The sequence below is a fragment of the Homarus americanus genome, unplaced genomic scaffold, assembly GCF_018991925.1.
Source record: "Homarus americanus isolate GMGI-L3 unplaced genomic scaffold, GMGI_Hamer_2.0 scaffold55803, whole genome shotgun sequence".
In the NCBI taxonomy this organism is placed as follows: Eukaryota; Metazoa; Arthropoda; class Malacostraca; order Decapoda; family Nephropidae; genus Homarus; species Homarus americanus.
Window position 1 is genome coordinate 62,040 of NW_024734225.1, and position 17,089 is coordinate 79,128.

Sequence of the window (17,089 nt, forward strand, 5' to 3'; positions counted from 1 at the left end):
ACGTAGTAAAATATAATACGTAACAACAAAGCCCAACCATTAATTAAGCAACAGGGAACTAAGTAACCAATCACCGATAACCATTTACTTTCATTCATAATTTTTACTATGTACTATAGTAAACAAACGGCCTTGAGTTGCCAGGTGCTTCCAGCAGTGTTCGAAGAATCTTGAACGACTGTACATACTCGAGAGCAGATTAGTTCAGGGGAGTGGGAGTTGAGGGCACCAGTTAGGACTGTAGCACGTTCACCTCTCTGAAGTATTGTGCACAAACCCAAGAGTATTTAATGGCTGGGCTAGATGGCTGTACAGGTGAATCATGGTTTCGCTACCAGACCCAAGACCGTACAGACAAATGGAAAGGTGATTCAGCTAATTTTCAAAATTTCTTGTCCAATAAAACTAATAAGAATGATTTATGTTGTTTATAAACTCAACAATTTCTGCCAGGTAAACGCTCCTGTCTGGGTGAGGCTCTGGCGCGCATGGAGTTATTCGTCCTTTCCACTACGGTGTTCCAGAGCCTTACCATCTCTCAACCACCTGGCAAGAAGATTGATCTTCGCTATGACCCAAAAGTTTTCTTCTCCCATAGTGCCAAGATCCAGGATGTCCTGATCACCATCCGGCCAGGATTCTGAAAGATGTAAATATTATACGCACATAGATTTTTTTTTCTGAAAGTTATAACCGTATTACAACTTCATTATTCCCAGGGCCGGATTCAGGAGTGGGCAAAGTGGGCAGCTGCCCAGGGGCCTCCACATATTACAACATTTTATTTATTTGTTTATTCATTTGGATTTTTCCAACATGTTCATACTTTTGTTATAATTTTATCAAATTCATTAAATTGTTTATTTGTTTTACTATTGGATGCAAAACTTCAATTTTATTTATAGTTAAGTTAATACTTGTTCTGAATCTATCTGACCTTGAACTTAAAGAAGCCTATACAAGCATTCTTGGACAGAACCATTATTTGAGTAGAGGTTTATCTGATTAATAATGCAAAGAATCATCTCTGTAATAACTAATAAGATATTCTTTTATGTGAAGTCTCTTGAAAATTTTTGACATGTGCGGTAGTAGCTATATCAGGGCTGATCGACCTGAAACCATATGGATGAATCGAGTCATGTCTCATTTGTGTGTGTGTGTGTGTGTTGGGAATTTGTACACTATCAATAAATATAAAGTTAATTAAAAATTTCTTAATGTTCTAATTTCCTCAATATAACTGCATATCGCTTCAAAATTCTTCAAAGAAGTATTCAAATTTCAAAATTTTCCCAGGGGGCTTACAGCGCCCCCCGGAACTCCCAGATGTTTAGGCTCGCTTCACTCGCCGCCCCACCCTCTTGGGTGGTTATAATGAGGGGGGCCTGCACAAAGAGGCTGCCCATGGGCCTCCACATGTCTAAATCCGGCACTGATTATTCCACTACATATTTTAAGGGGTTCAAATATTATTCTGAACAAACTATTATATATATATATGTATGTACATATATATATATATATATATATATATATATATATATATATATATATATATATATATATATATATATATATATATATATATATATATATATATATATATATATATATGCTGATAACCACAAGGAAAGAAGAAAACCCGAAGTTCCCAAGCGCTTTCGTGTAATTCACATCTTCAGGGGTGAGTACAGACTAGAGAGAGAGTAATACAAATCAAGGTGTATATATGCAGAGGAGGGTGAGACCAGGTCCACAATGGTCAGGTATTAGGTAATGACCCTACTAATCTTTAAATAGCACACAACGGTTGGTGGTCAGGTCAGATGGTCAAGTGACCCGGCCTTCTCACCTGATCACAAATCTTCTTAATTAAAAAATTGTCCAGCTTGTACATGCCGTTACTCAAATTCATGTTGAATGCTTCGGTATGTTTAATAAGACTAGATTCTATGATGTTCCTACTGTCAATTGACTTACATGGTAATATTGAGGAGGCATTGTCCCAGTCAATGCAATGCTTGTTATCCCTCAAATGAACAAACAGAGCATTGGATTCCTGGCCTGTCCTAACACTGTATTTGTGTTGTTTAATTCTAGTTGCAAGATCTTTACCTGTCTGGCCTAAGTAAAACATATTACATTCCTTGCAAGGAACTTTATAAATGCAACCAATTGTGTTGTTGGGGGAGTTCTTGATTAACATTTGTTTAACAGTGCATGGGTTTTTAAATGCCACATTGACGTTCCAGGTTTTTAGTTGTGAAGGAATGTGTGAGAAATTTTTGTGAAATGGTAATATTAAGATATTCTTATGGTCATGGGTGGGCTTGGGATCAGTTCTATAAAAAGTTTTCTTAGTAATGTTTAAGCATTTGTCTATGAAAGATCTAGGGTATTTAAGGTTTGAGCCAATATTATATATATATTTGTATTCCTCATCGATGAATTCCGGACTGCAAATTCTCAAGGCACGTAAAAACATTGTTGAAAATACTGACTGTTTGACTTTATTATGGTGGGCAGAATAATAATGAATGTATGAACACACATTAGTTGGTTTTCTATAAATTCTGAACTTAAAAGTGTTACCTATTCTGTGTATCAGACAGTCTAGGAATGGCAATTTACAGTCTTGCTCTAATTCCACAGTGAATTTGATCGAGGGGGCTAAGTTGTTAAGTTGTGGTAGGAAAGCTTGTAGGTCCTCATTACATGGCCAGAGACATAATACATCATCAACATATCTAAACCAGACTGCTGAGGGTGGTAAAATATTACTTAATAGTTTCTTTTCAAAGAATTCCATATATAGGTTGCTTAATACAGGTGAGAGTGGATTACCCATTGCCATACCAAATTTTTGAGCATAATATTCCCCATTGAATTCGAATTTGCAATCCTTAATACATAGTTTGATGAGTTCGATGAAGTCGTCTTTCGAGACGGGCAGTGAAATGTTATCCAGGGAATCTATGAGGAACTCTAGTAAATCATCAACTGGGACCTTTGTAAAGAGTGATGTTACATCAAAGCTGACCAGTTTAAAATCATAATTAATGTGTAAGTTATTGAGTTTATCAACCAGATCCATATTATTCTTGATATTGGAGTTAGAAATGTTGCCAACTAGGGGATTTAGTAAAGAAACTAACCATTTAGATAGTTTATAAGAGATTGACCCAACTGAGCTAATGATGGGTCTTGCTGGGTTATTGGGCTTGTGGGTCTTGATTACACCGTACATGTATGGCAACTAGAATTAAACAACACAAATACAGTGTTAGGACAGGCCAGGAATCCAATGCTCTGTTTTTTTATTTGAGGGATAACAAGCATTGCATTGACTGGGATAATGCCTCCTCAATATTACCATGTAATTCAATTGATAGTAGGAACATCATAGAATCTAGTCTTATTAAACATACCGAAGCATTCAACATGAATTTGAGTAACGGTATGTACAAGCTGGACAATTTTGTAATTAAGAAGATTTATGACCAGGTGAGAAGGCCGGGTCACCTGACCATCTGACCTGACCACCAACCGCTGTGTGCTATTTAAGGATTAGTAGGGTCATTACCTAATACCTGACCATTGTGGACCTGGTCTCACCCTTCTCTGTATATATACACCTTGATTTGTATTTCTCTCTCTAGTCTGTACTCACCCCTGAAGATGTGAATTACACGAAAGCGCTTGGGAACTTCGTGTTTTCTTCTTTCCTTGTGGTTATCAGCATATATATGTATATATATATATATATATATATATATATATATATATATATATATATATATATATATATATATATATATATATATACTGAGCCTTTAACCCTTGATTCCTTCTGGGTTAATGGGGCTGGAACATGTAAAAGCATATAGGGTTTTAGTAGTGAAACCCAATTGTCTGTTCTCTATCTATTGAGAAACTATCTCATGTACAGTTCCAAGTGCATATCACCTTAACTTAATCACTGTAGCTATGAGTGTTAACACGAGGACGCAGACTATATTAAAGAGCTCTTCTTAATACCTTTGGTTGGTATGAGGTGTTGAGTGACACTCTCGAGGCAGCCGGCTCTTTTACGTTGACCTCATCAATCTTTATGCCTCAAAGAACTTACCCATCACGTGATGTGACCATGTCACCTCACAGTGGAAAGTTACAAGGGGGTGATATGAATATATAAACCCAATGGACTGCCCTGACATTTATATAAGAAATAAGGGCCTAATACATTGCTTGGTCACCACCTTCCGATCTTCCTTGAAGAATAAACTAATCTCGTAGAATACATCCTATACATAAACTTAACCATGTTACAAACATATGTGTAGACACTAAGCTGGTTAGACTCTGGAACCATAGGTTCATCAACTACTGGGGTCTTAGACTTAAGTGTCTTACGGGCTAGTATATTATGTACAATGTTCAACGTGGAAGATACTGACTTACTGTATAATAACAAAACAAAAACATCACTGCCGGAATTAACACAATAGTGGGAATGGTTAAAGTTGGTATTGCAAATCCCTATGCAAATTAAATGACAAATGATCTTCTAAATTAGCAAACTGTGACTCTTTCAGGTAAGAAATAACATTCAACTTGTCTGAGACAATACTGAGTTCACTAATAGTTAAGTTAAGGACTTAAAAAAGTAATTAAATCTGATGTAAGATTTAAATTCAATGCAAACTGCTGATGAGGAGGCAAGGTTTTCAACGATCTACAAGTTAACCTGAAGAAATCCGGAGCCTTATAGTACCTTTTACAACTAACTGTTTACCACCACCATGGCACTTTAAAATGACATTAGTTTCATCAGGAAAGAAAAAATATTGCACATTATGCAGATGTGCACAAAACACAGTTTTCCTAGTATTTGGCCTATAACTACATTGTGTTAGCAGTGTGCGTACGTTAGATTGTATGACTGCCAATTCACATATCCCTTGTGCTGCAGGAGAAAATGCGAATACATATGGACATACGTGAAAATGTAAGTATGACGATTTACACTGTGATAATAAGAACATAAGAAAGTGGGATACTGCAGGAGGCCGACTGGCCCATACAGGGCAGATCCCTTTCACACCCATCCCAGCACTTCCATGTGCCTATCCAACTTCGTCTTGAAGCTCCCTAAAGGTCCCCGATCCTACTATAGACTCGGTAGCCTATTCCACATATCCACAACTCTATTACCAAACCAGTGCTTGCCTATATCCTTTCTGAATCGGAATTTATCTAATTTAAAGTTACTTGTTCTAGTTATTTCAAGTTATTACTGAGCTCAGAACATCTTCCATTTTACCTTGTTATCCTCTTACCACCTTCTTGTACACCCTATCATATCTCCCTAACTCTACGCCTCTCTAATGAATGTAAGCCTAAGCTTTTCAGTCTTTCTTCATATGGAAGGTTTCCCTTTACATTATGGATCATTTCGGTCATTCTTCTCTTTTGTACTCTCTCCCAAAGAAGTCTATGTCCATTCTATAATAAGACACCAGAACTGAACTGCATAATCCATGTGTGGCCTCACTAATGCTAGGTAAAGTTTCAAGATAACGTCAGCAGTCTAAGTTACTCACAGACCTAGATATGGAAACCCAAGAATCCTGTTTGCCTTGTTAAACGCTACTACTGTTTTCTAGGTTTCAAGTCGTTACAATAAATACACCCAGATCTTTCACAACCAGTCTTCATCGTGTTATCTAGTTTTATACTTAATCTAGAATTGTCTTCCCTATCTTGTAGTAATTTGCATTTATCAGTATTAAAATTCATTTGCCAGTCTACTGGACCACTCATGTAAGGTATCTAGATCTCTCTTTGAAGGTGTCTAAAGTCACTGTCTGAATTTCTATCACTCTCCCCATTTTGGTATCATCTGCAAATTTACTAATCCTACTAGTTATGCCTAAATCAAGATCATTAATGAATATAACAAACAGCAGAGGGCTCATTACAGATCCCTTGGGGGAAACCCGCTTGACCTTAATTCCCAGTTCGACTTTAATCCATTATGCTGACTTTGTTTCACCAGTTAACCATGACCTAATCCATTTTAATACTGATCCACCTATTCCATGTAAGTCACCTTCCTTTATCAATCTCTGCGAGGGACTCTATCGAATGCTTTACTGAAATCTAAATAAATTATATCATATGACTTATCACATTCACCGCTCATATACTTCTGAGAAAAGCTAAGCAAATTGTGAGACAGTTAACATTCCCTGGGTGAACCTGTGCTGAGAAGAATGAATTAAGTTGAATGTTTCAAGGTGGCTTCTGATTTTCGTAGCAATAATTGACTCTAGCAACTTGCCTATGATTAACGTGAGACTAATGGGACGGTAATTTGATGCAATTGATTTATCACCTTTTTTGAAAATCGGAACTACATTTGCAAGTTTCCAAGCTTCTGGCACTAGGCCCGATTCTAATGACTTATTAAATAAAACTGCTAATGGATTACTCAACTCATCTCTACATTCTTTTAATATTCTAGCATATACCTCGTCTGGACCAGGCGATTTATGAGGCTTCAGTTTGTTAATTATTTTAAGCACATCGTTACTAGTAATATTGATATTCATCAACATATTTTTTATACTGTCGTTATATACCTTATGAACTTCTGGAAACTGTGCTAGGTTTTCATTTGTGAATACGGAGCGAAAATGACTATTTAACGTACTACACATTTCTAACTCATCATCAGTCATTTCTCCTGTCGTAGTTTTAAGGGGACCTATTGTATCTCTAACCTTTGATTTATACAGTTGATAAAAAGCTTTAGTTATTTTCGACTATTGTTACCTCTTGATTTGCTACTCTCTCTTTGCTTTCCTACTCCCCTCTGTTTTTACCTGTCTTGTTAGGTTCTGATAGTAACCAAGTAAGTGATTTCAGCCTTTCTAACTTTTATATACTCCTTTCTTTTTCCCTAGATTCTAAGAGTCTATTATTCATCCATTTTGGTTGGTTCCGTATCGATCTGAATTTCTTTAGGGATGTGCTTATTTCAGGCATTATTGATTGCTCCAATAAATTGTTCATAAGTAGCTGCTAAATTAAATTCAAGCTATCCCGTCCTAAGTTGACAGTTTCCTGAGGTGTGGGGGGGATTAATCTTTTGACCACAGGGTCATCCCTTAGGTCTCTCCTTAAGCTACCGTAATTAGCCTTCCTAAAATCCGGGATCAAGGCCGAATTTTCCTTCTTCCTACCATTCCATATTAAGTTAAAATATATGGCTTTATGATCACTGTTTCCTAGTTCGTCTCCAATCCCAACATCTTTTACTAGATTTTCATTATTACTGAGAACTAAATCGAGGATATTATTTCCTCTAGTGGGCGAGTTTATGAATTGATATAAAAACTATCTTGTACTACTTCTAGAAAATCTTCAGATTCATTATCGCTAAGTTGATTTTTCCAATCTATGCCTGAAAAGTTGAAATCGCCTAGAATACATACATTGTTTCTATCAGATGCCTTCTTTATTTCCTCCCATAGTAATTTACCATCGTTCCTACTCAAATTAGGTGGTCTATATATAACACCAATGACTACGGATTCACTGCCCTCACCAATCTCTACCCAAATACTTTCATTGTCGCTATTTGTTTTAATGTTTGATTTATTGCAGCTTTTTATGACACCCTGATATACACTGCTACACCGCCACCTCTCCTTCCTACTCTGTCAAATTTAAATAGGTTATATCCTGGAATATGGAATTCTGCTAAAAAATGCTTGCTGTTTGAATTTATCCATGTTTCCGTTATTGCAATTATATCTATGTTCTCTTTACTAACAATGGCCCTGAGCTGGTCCATTTTGTTACACAGGCTTCTACTATTAGTATAATAAACACTCAATATATTTCTCTCCGTTTCTATCTGTTTTACATTTATTACTTTGATGTTTGGTCATGATCAACTTTGTTTTCAGTATTTATCTACTTCTTGTTTCAATTACTTCCCAGGACCTGCTTGTTTTGACCCCATTTCCTGACCTCTACTTATAAAACCTCCCCCTTCTGGAGGATACTTCATCGCCCAGGGATGCAGACAACGTCTTTACTCCCCTCAAGAGACAGTGTACTCCGTCGCGACAGTACAGGTAGTCGCTGCTGCTAAAATCGTTGCCATCATCAATGAATGCCTCAACCATTGTTTGCACACAGCCCAGTCGGCAATTAATATTAGCAACGGTTCTGGACAGCCATTCTCCCACGATCAACCCTCTTCTGTGCAAGACACCACATACCATTTTGGGATCCCTCCCTATCTCTAGCACCCCCAGCCTCCTATACCACCTCTCGAAAGTTCCCATCCTCCCACACTAAGACACACTACTGGATTGGTACCCTCCCTGACAAAACTCTGTCTAACCTCTCGGCTACATGCCCTATCCCAGCCCCAGGAAAACATACCCTAGTCCTACGTTTCCTATCTCTCTCACAAAAAGCCCTATCCATAAACCTCACCTGGCTGTCACCAACTACCACGACCTTACCTGTGGGCAGGGTTTGTACAACTGCCCTTTCCTCTCCTTGATCCATACCGTCCTGCCTCTTCTCTTCCTCTCCAGCTTCATGCAGCACCTGGTAAGGGTTACTGCACTCCACACCCTGGTCAGTTTTCCTAAGCCTGACCCTAGTCCCCTTGGAGACAACCACTCTCCACGCCTGCTCCTCCTTCGCAGGTGTCCTGCAGGGCAGGACACCTACCTGAAGGAGTTCCGTCCTGAGGGCTTCATTTTCCCCCTTTAGAGTGTCAACCTCACTCCTCAACTGCCCCAGCTGCCTTAACAGCGTGGCAAGGAGGTCGTCCTTCCCCACACTCCCCTCCTCTTCCCCCACGGCACAACGATCCAAAGCGGCCATTTTCCTTGGTCTCTAGCGGAAGCACGATCGGCACGACCTTCTCCTAGGATCATCTAATGCTAGCAAGGTATATTCTTCATCAATTAGCAGAAGTTCTTTTGGTTTATCCAGACTATACAGCGTGTCATTAACATACAAAGGGAAGGGTTCCAAATGCCATACATTAAATTTGTTGCCCTAGCATAGGTATGTGGATAAGAATAGCATTGTGCGTGAAAGTTGACTCCAACAGAGGGAAATAATATTCTACCTCATGATCTGTGAAAATTGGATTCAAATGATAAGTCTACTTGGCTATTTGTAATGCTTCAAGAAGAGTCTTCACAAGCACAATCTTTGCATCCACTCGTCCAAGCCCTGCATCCACGATGCTTGCGATTAGTTTATTTTTATTAGTAATTATATCTTGAACAGAACTTTCCGCAGCATTCAACTACTCAGAAAATTAAAGGAGCCACTCCAACGTAGGGACTGAATTCATTAACTTATAAACAACCCTTGATAAATGGTTAGACTCGGAAATAATCGCATTAACTTTTGATTCTAAGGCACTAATTGTATGAAAGGTTTGAGTTATAACACGATTTTCTTTAGAAACGGCTTGATCGACAATGTTCATGCGGTCTCCTAGTTTAGCTATATCCTCGGTAGTCAGTGTGCTAAATAGAGTGCTTTGTATAAGACCAACAAATTAAACAATCCTCGCTTTCTTCGTGTTTGGAAACACACTTTCTTTGCAAGATCATTCTGAGACGCTGGAATAGTGTTTCCGTTAGCGACGAGAATCTTGTGAAGGGTCCCGAGACGAAGCAGCTAAAGTGCAACAGTTTGTGAAACTATTGCCGAAATGTTTGGAGTCGTACGGAGATCATCAAGGACAGTCAAAGTTGTTTGTAGTTGAGCGTCGACGGTTTCCATCTGGTGGGGAAGCTTGAGCAATCCGTGCAACCCATATTTTATGTTCACCACGTCCTCAACAATGAGAAAGCGTCCAAGCGAACCTGGCTTAAGGACATCTGTGGACACATCTGTCAACACAAAGGTGCCACAAAGCAATAGGAGCAGCACAATGATGATCCAAGCCATTCTGTAAAAGTTTTAATGTATTTTAATATTTATTTGCAGAACGAAGTTTCAAACGATACTTATTAGGTACACTCTTCTTGTGTACTGTTTGAAAAGATGTGTCTATGACATCATTAACATTCGTCTGAAAAGATGTGTCTATGACATCATTAACATTCGTCTGAAAAGATGTGTCTATGACATCATTAACATTATGTGGATGACATAGGGCGGCGAAACAACCTCAGGATTGCCGGTATCCCTGAAGACATCCACGAGAACTGGGAGTCATCCCAACGCAAAATCTCACGCCTGCTGAATGAACATTTTAAACTTCCTGAAGTCAAGTTAGGTCGTGCTCAACGCGTCGGAAAACCCAACTCCTACTGTCCAACGACATCATAAAAAAGTTCTCATCCCCTTCTGACCTTGATAAAGTGTTTTGACAACGCAGTAAACTGAAAGACACCACTATCTTCGTCAACGAAGATCTCTGCCCAGGTACGATTAAGGCCCGTCTACAGTAAATGGACCAGTTTAAAGAAGCCAGGAAACAAGGGAAACACGTGACGTTCAGTCATAAAACCCTTGTTGTGAGGGATTGGGCAAGTTTAGTTTTTTTAGTTTAACAAATTTATTGACAAAGTTTGTAGTACAGTTTGCCTATTCTGAGTAATTCAGTCAGGTCTTGACACTGAGGGTGGCATCACTTCTCACTGCCACGCAGGACAGAGGTTCATACACAAAGAAATACATCATATTCATTAACAGCTATAAATGTATAGAAGTCAGATTCATATGAGTAATGTCACTGTTCACTGCCATACAGGACAGAGGTTCGTACACAAAGAGATGCATCATATTCATTGACAGTACATATACATATATGTACACACACACATACATATATACATACATATACATATACATACACATATACATGTACATATATATACACATATGCACACATACATACATACATATACGTCGGTCAGATTCATGTGGGTAATGTCACTCTTCACTGCCATACAGGACAGAGGTTCGTACACAAAGAATGCATCATAATCATTGACACTATATATAGGTCAGATTCATGTGGGTAATGCCACTGTTCACTGCCATGCAGGACAGAGGTTCGTACACAAAGAAGGAAATACATCATATTCATTAGCAGTATATATAGGTCAGTGGATCACATACATTGGAGTCATATTCTAATTGAAGACTAATCAGTGTGGGCTAGCAAATTGGGGATAAACAGCAAGAATGTCCTCAAGCACACCTGATTCAATGAAGTAATTACATAGTTCAAGATACAATAAGTCACATTCAATAATATAGTGTTCAAGTGTATGCTTTAAAGTTTATCACAAAGTTTACATGCTGAGTGTTCAGGTATGGGTACAGCGTTACTAACTTGCCAGATGTGTCTGTATCCTAGCCTAATTCTGGCCACGACTACATCACATTGTCTGGTTCTGTCCTTATGCTCGCCATACCGGTACCTCTTGTCACAAGATTTGTCATATTTCCTAATGCTACAACTGTCAGGTCTCTCTGCATTTCTCACTTCTTCTAGATCAGAGTTCATGAGTCTGACTTGAATGTTTTTAATTACAGCATTGGACAGGCCAAGGTCACGGTCAACATTTTCTTTCTTACATGCCTCATTGGCCAGTCTATCAGCACGGTCATGATACCTGATTCCAACATGGGACGGAATCCACACAAATTCGATACGAAAGTTGTTCCCATTGGCAGTTATCACATTCCTTTTAATATCACATACAACTTTAGACATAGAGCCTGACGGGCTGTTCATTGATTTCAAAGCACTTTGAGAGTCACAGAATATCACCCCACCTCCATTTTCTTTGAGGTAGTCTGTGGCTAAGTAGATTCCAGTTAGTTCAGTTTGTGTTGTGCTGGCCCAGTTGTTCAGCCTTTGTTTGTTTGACACCATCATCTCTTTTTCTTTATATATTACAATTGCACAGCCTGTTCTACCTGTGTTTGTCTGTACAGAACCATCAGTAAAAGCATAACATTCACTTGATTTTATACTCTCTATGTGTCTGTTAATAGTTTCTAGTGTGACACATCTCACCACACCGGTGTTTAACATTTGCTTACTACCAACAGGAGTGTAATTAATAGGAACTGATATGTCCAGCCAAGGAGGAATGACATTAATAGGTTCGTCTGGAGTTATTGGGACATTCAGTTTCAGGAGATCTGCAACACTTTTATGAAGCCACGCCCCAAAGAGAGTCTTTTGTGGAAGGTTGTCGAGATGGTAAGGATTACTTAGATAGAACATCAACTCAGTTTGAGCTGTAGTTTGAGAACCATTGTTCTTCAAAACTTTGACACAAAACATGGTATTAAGTAGAGCTATCCTCTCAGATAGGGAGGGCAGTCCTAGCTCTTTCCTCATGTTTACAATTCTGGTTGATTTGGGGCAACCTAGGATGATGCTCATGGCTTGATTTTTCTATCTCAAGGCTGTTGAGTTGTTTAGGCAGAAAAGTCACAAGATGGAGAGCATGATAGTCAACTACAGAAGGAATGAAGTGAAGATATAAAGTACGAGCATAGGTGATGTTAATTCCATAGCCCTTGCCAACAAGGGTTCTGAGGGGTTTAATGCGCTGCATTAGTTTGTCACGAAGGTTACTGACAAAGTTTGCATCATTCACACAAATTCCAAGATATTTATAGGAGCTACATAGTTCCAAGGGCATGCTGTTAATGTTATAGTCAAGAGGCAGAGGGTGAGCAGGACGAGGATTGAGGACCCTCCTCTTGTCAACAGATATTATGAGACCGCATTCAACAGTTCTCCGAGCAAATACATCCAGCAAGGCTTGGAGCCTGAGTTTGGTTTGTGTCATAATGCAGATATCATCAGCATAGCATATTACGGCTTCGTTTGGCTGAACTGGAATGTCAGCAATAAGCTTGTGCATCAGTATATTAAAGAGCATAGGACTTAACACTCCTCCCTGAGGCGTGCCAAGCTCAAATGATCTCATTCTGGTACTTTTAACTCCCCTAAACAGAACACTGGCATACCTGTTGGACAGATAACCCTTTATCCATGTCAGGAGGTTACCTTGGATGCCAAAATTAGCTAGTTGCTCAAGTATAATGTCTCTATTAGCTACATCAAAGGCTGATTTAAGGTCTATGAAGGCTGTCTGTGTCTTATCTTTTGAGTGAACAAGATATTCTGCAAAGCATGTCTGTATGCTACGCCCGGGCATGAACCCGTACAGATTAGGGGCGAGTTTGTCTTTGACTTGAAACATGAGACGGTTTAGAACAACTCTTTCAAGGACTTTACACATACAGGATGTAAGTGAAATTGGCCTGAAGTTTGGAGAATTAGCTTTAGGGATTGGAACTATGTTTCCATGAGTCCATGTCTTAGGCAGAATACCCTGTGTGAGGCTCATTTAATACAGGTCAAGCAGTGGATGGTTAGGGATCTCATTCAACAATCTCAGGGTGTTGTAGGTTATGCCATCCTCACCATGGGAGGATGACTCACCTTTCATTAGTGCTGTTGTTAGTTCGTGGTGCGTTATAGGAAACTGGTCGGTAAGGTCTGGTGAGGAACAGGCTATTTCAAAATTGAAACCCCTATTAATGTGTGTGGTGTTAAGATATTGTTATATGTCAGAGCAGAACACAGCCAGAACAACAATTTGAATTGGAACCCATTAAACCTAAGTGTAATGATATGAAATGAGTAAATCAAAGACAAACACTGCTCTCCTTGCTGTCGCTTCTAGACTGTGGGTGTACATTACAACAAGCCTAAATTATGGTGCATTTATTTTTATTTTCTTATTTATTTTCGCGACCCATTTTATTTTTTTCTTATTTATTTTCACGACCCATTTTATTTGAGACCCAATTTATTTATTTGCGACCCACTGAAGGGTCAGGGACCCATAGTTGAAAACCCTGCACTAGACCATTGCATGTCAGCATATTCTGCAGGGCTGTGATGAAGCTGGACTGGGGTGGGTGACTTGGTAATGGCTCTAATGTTCTTCCACACTTCTGCTAGAGTGGTTGTTCTATTAATCCCCTGTAAGTGTTCCCAATAGGTGTTTCTCACCTGACCTTTGAGTTCACGAAATTCTCTGTTAGCTTTGAGGAATGCCAAGGGTTATCACTAGTTTTATTTTGCTTATAAGAGTTGTGGCTGTTTTACATTCTCTCCTTCTTTGGTGAGGATGAGGTCATGTGTCCACAGAGGTGGCAGTGCTGCCCCCCTCCTTCCCTATACCAGGTGGTATAATATGTGGTAATGACATTTACAAGTTCAGCAAAATTCATCCACTGACCCAGGTGTATATCCAGCATACCATCTGTGGATGTAGGCCTTGAAGTGCAGTTTAGATTATCTGGGATGTTAATTCTGAGCTTAGGGAACGACACAGGATACCCAAAGAATACTACTGAGGGTATATACAAACACTTGTTGTCTTAAAAGTAGGTTCTATTCACACCAGGACCAGTCTAACTACCCTACATCTACTATGTATTACTACGCTGGCCTATACAGATGCCAGCATTCACAAGCTGAATACATAAAGTATAAATGTGATAATTTATATACATAATATGGTGCAGCATTAATAATGAATATTACATAGAATTAATACATGTTCTGTAATACTTACTATACATAATTACGGCCAGTAATATAAATATACAGCTGAATGTACTACTTTGTGTCCATATATATACTATACACCTCCTCCCTATATTTCATAGTTTCTTATCTGATGACCATTTGCTTCTGAGTCGCCGAATCATGGAGTACTGGGGCAGAAACACAAGGTGATGGATTTACTTTTAGAGACATCAATATTAGGGGACTCAACTGGGAGGGTCAACACTATTAGGCAGCTCCACAGGTCGGAGGAAACGATCGTTCCTCCAATTTATATTTCCCTTACCACTAGGAAGACGACTTGGTAGTCCCTGGACCGCCAATACTCATGACAACCCCAACCTTGTCCCAGCGGTGAGATAATGGATCTGAATCCTGATCTGCCGGGCCGATACTCAACCCGGGAAGGGGCGGCATGACAGTTGTACCGAGCAGCGACATTCGCGCTCGCTCGTTGCACGGGCGGACATTCTTTTTCAGTCTTGCCTGCCACTTGAGAAAAAAAGACTGTGCGGAACACAAGACCCGAGATGATGTCCGCAGAACGAGTTCGCGTTGCGAATCTAACAAATTGATCGAAGTCCGGTGAGTCGATATTTCTGGAGGGTGACAATTCTTAAGGATCAGGGTGTTTCACAGTCTTGACTGCGGCTTCAGCGTGTCCATTCGCCTGGGGGTAGTGGGGCGAGGTCACGACATGACGGACTCTAACGGTCCATGAAGTCCCCGAACCGTGGCTGGTGAACTGGGTCCTCCATCAGTCCTGAAAGTGAGGGGAACACCAACTTCTCTGGAAGTAATGCCTGAAGCTCCGGATGGTAGCAGTAGCCGCTGTATCACTACCACAGGGGACGCATAACAGGCCATCCAGACAGTCGGTCGGGCAATGACGAGGAAGCGACTTCCTGCAACTGCAAAGCGCGCTGAAATCGGCCGACACAGACTCGGCGGTCTTTGAAGGGTTATCGCCGCACATTAAAGGTTCCTGTCAAGTGGCTAAAGGCAGAATCTGGCACGTTCACAGGCAGGACGGTACTTGCAATGTCCGCTGGATTCCGGCCAAAATATAGCCTGCTTCGCCGTCGTTGCGGCCTCCACTGATGGCTACGTCGCGGAAGGCGGCCAAGGCACGGCGGCGTAGGGCAGCAGGAATAACTACTGTGGATCATACAAGACGAGGTCTCCATCACAACAGAGGTCTCGCGTATTTCCAGTAATGGAGTAGCAGCAATTCACGAAGGTCGACGATTCGATGGAAATCCCTGAGACACACAGTCGACGAGCCGGATGTAGGAAGGGTCGGCCCAGGCTGCGCGGAGATCTTCAAGAGTCTTGTCTGCATCCGTGCTGTAGACTTTTCTGATGTGAAGACGGCCTTCAATATAGGTTTAGGAATTCCTGAAATAATGGCCAATTCTGACAATGGCCATAAGGATAAAAAAGCGAGCCGGGATACCATTATGAACATCAATCCGGGCTGAGCAAGACTGCTACCAAAGGTAAGGTAGCCCAGAAAGACTCCCAAAGCTGGAGCCATCTTGGAACCATCAGCCGTCAGTTTCGTTGTCTGGAGGAGGGGGCTGTAGGTTGCCCGGCATTCCAAACTTGCTAAATGTTGTGGACCACCACGAGACGTCAAAGAACGTGCTTGTGTACCATCTGAAGACCGGATGACGAGTTACTGTAAGAAATGACGGCGACATTGATAAAGCGTCGTGCCTCAGGAACTACGTACACGGAGCGCAGGAACGACCGACAGCGCCTTGATGCTTGCCAGAAGGAGGGGGCTACAGACCTGATGATGGCTTATAGAACCTGGGCTGATGACTTCTGATCCTAGGTGGTGTCCTTTTTATGTGTTCTACGACAACAAAGTCTGCACTGAACTTGCTAGCAGGGCAGCACTTCTGACTGGGGTGGCTTCCAGTGACCCTGGCGGGTCGCAACTTCTGCACACGCCTAGCAGCTGGGCACTGAGGCATTGAGGTTGTCTCGCACAGCTGTTACATGTGCTGCTGCTGAAGGTAGCTGAGGGTGAGGGGTGGGGGTTACCTTTTGCTGTTTACCCTTTCTGTAGGAAGACACTGCCCTCACCTGGTCAGGCTGTGAGCGTAAAGCTGAAGTCGCACACCTGGCGGCCTCAGATGCTCGACATTTCGCAAATAAACATCTTGAAGGGAAGGTGCGGGGTCGATGGAAATGAGATGCTGAACTAGCTCTTCATCTCTGACACCGCTAAGATAATTGTCTTAAGTTGTGTTTCTTCACAGACTTGAGAATGTCCGACAAACATCAACTTCCTTTGAACACCTTTTTGAGCCTTACAAAAACGCGTCAAAAGATTCTCCATCAAGCTGTTTACATTGAGGAGTTGTCTTCCTGAGTAGCGCTTCATTGCGCTGTCCCTGATCGCAGCCT

At 40.6% G+C, this 17,089-nt stretch overlaps 1 pseudogene; it reads left to right on the forward strand.

Annotated features, from left to right (window-relative positions):
- The window catches only part of LOC121870168, a 44,999-nt pseudogene extending 44,210 nt beyond the window's left edge, over positions 1-789 (forward strand).
- The last annotated feature ends 16,300 nt before the right edge of the window (positions 790-17,089 follow it).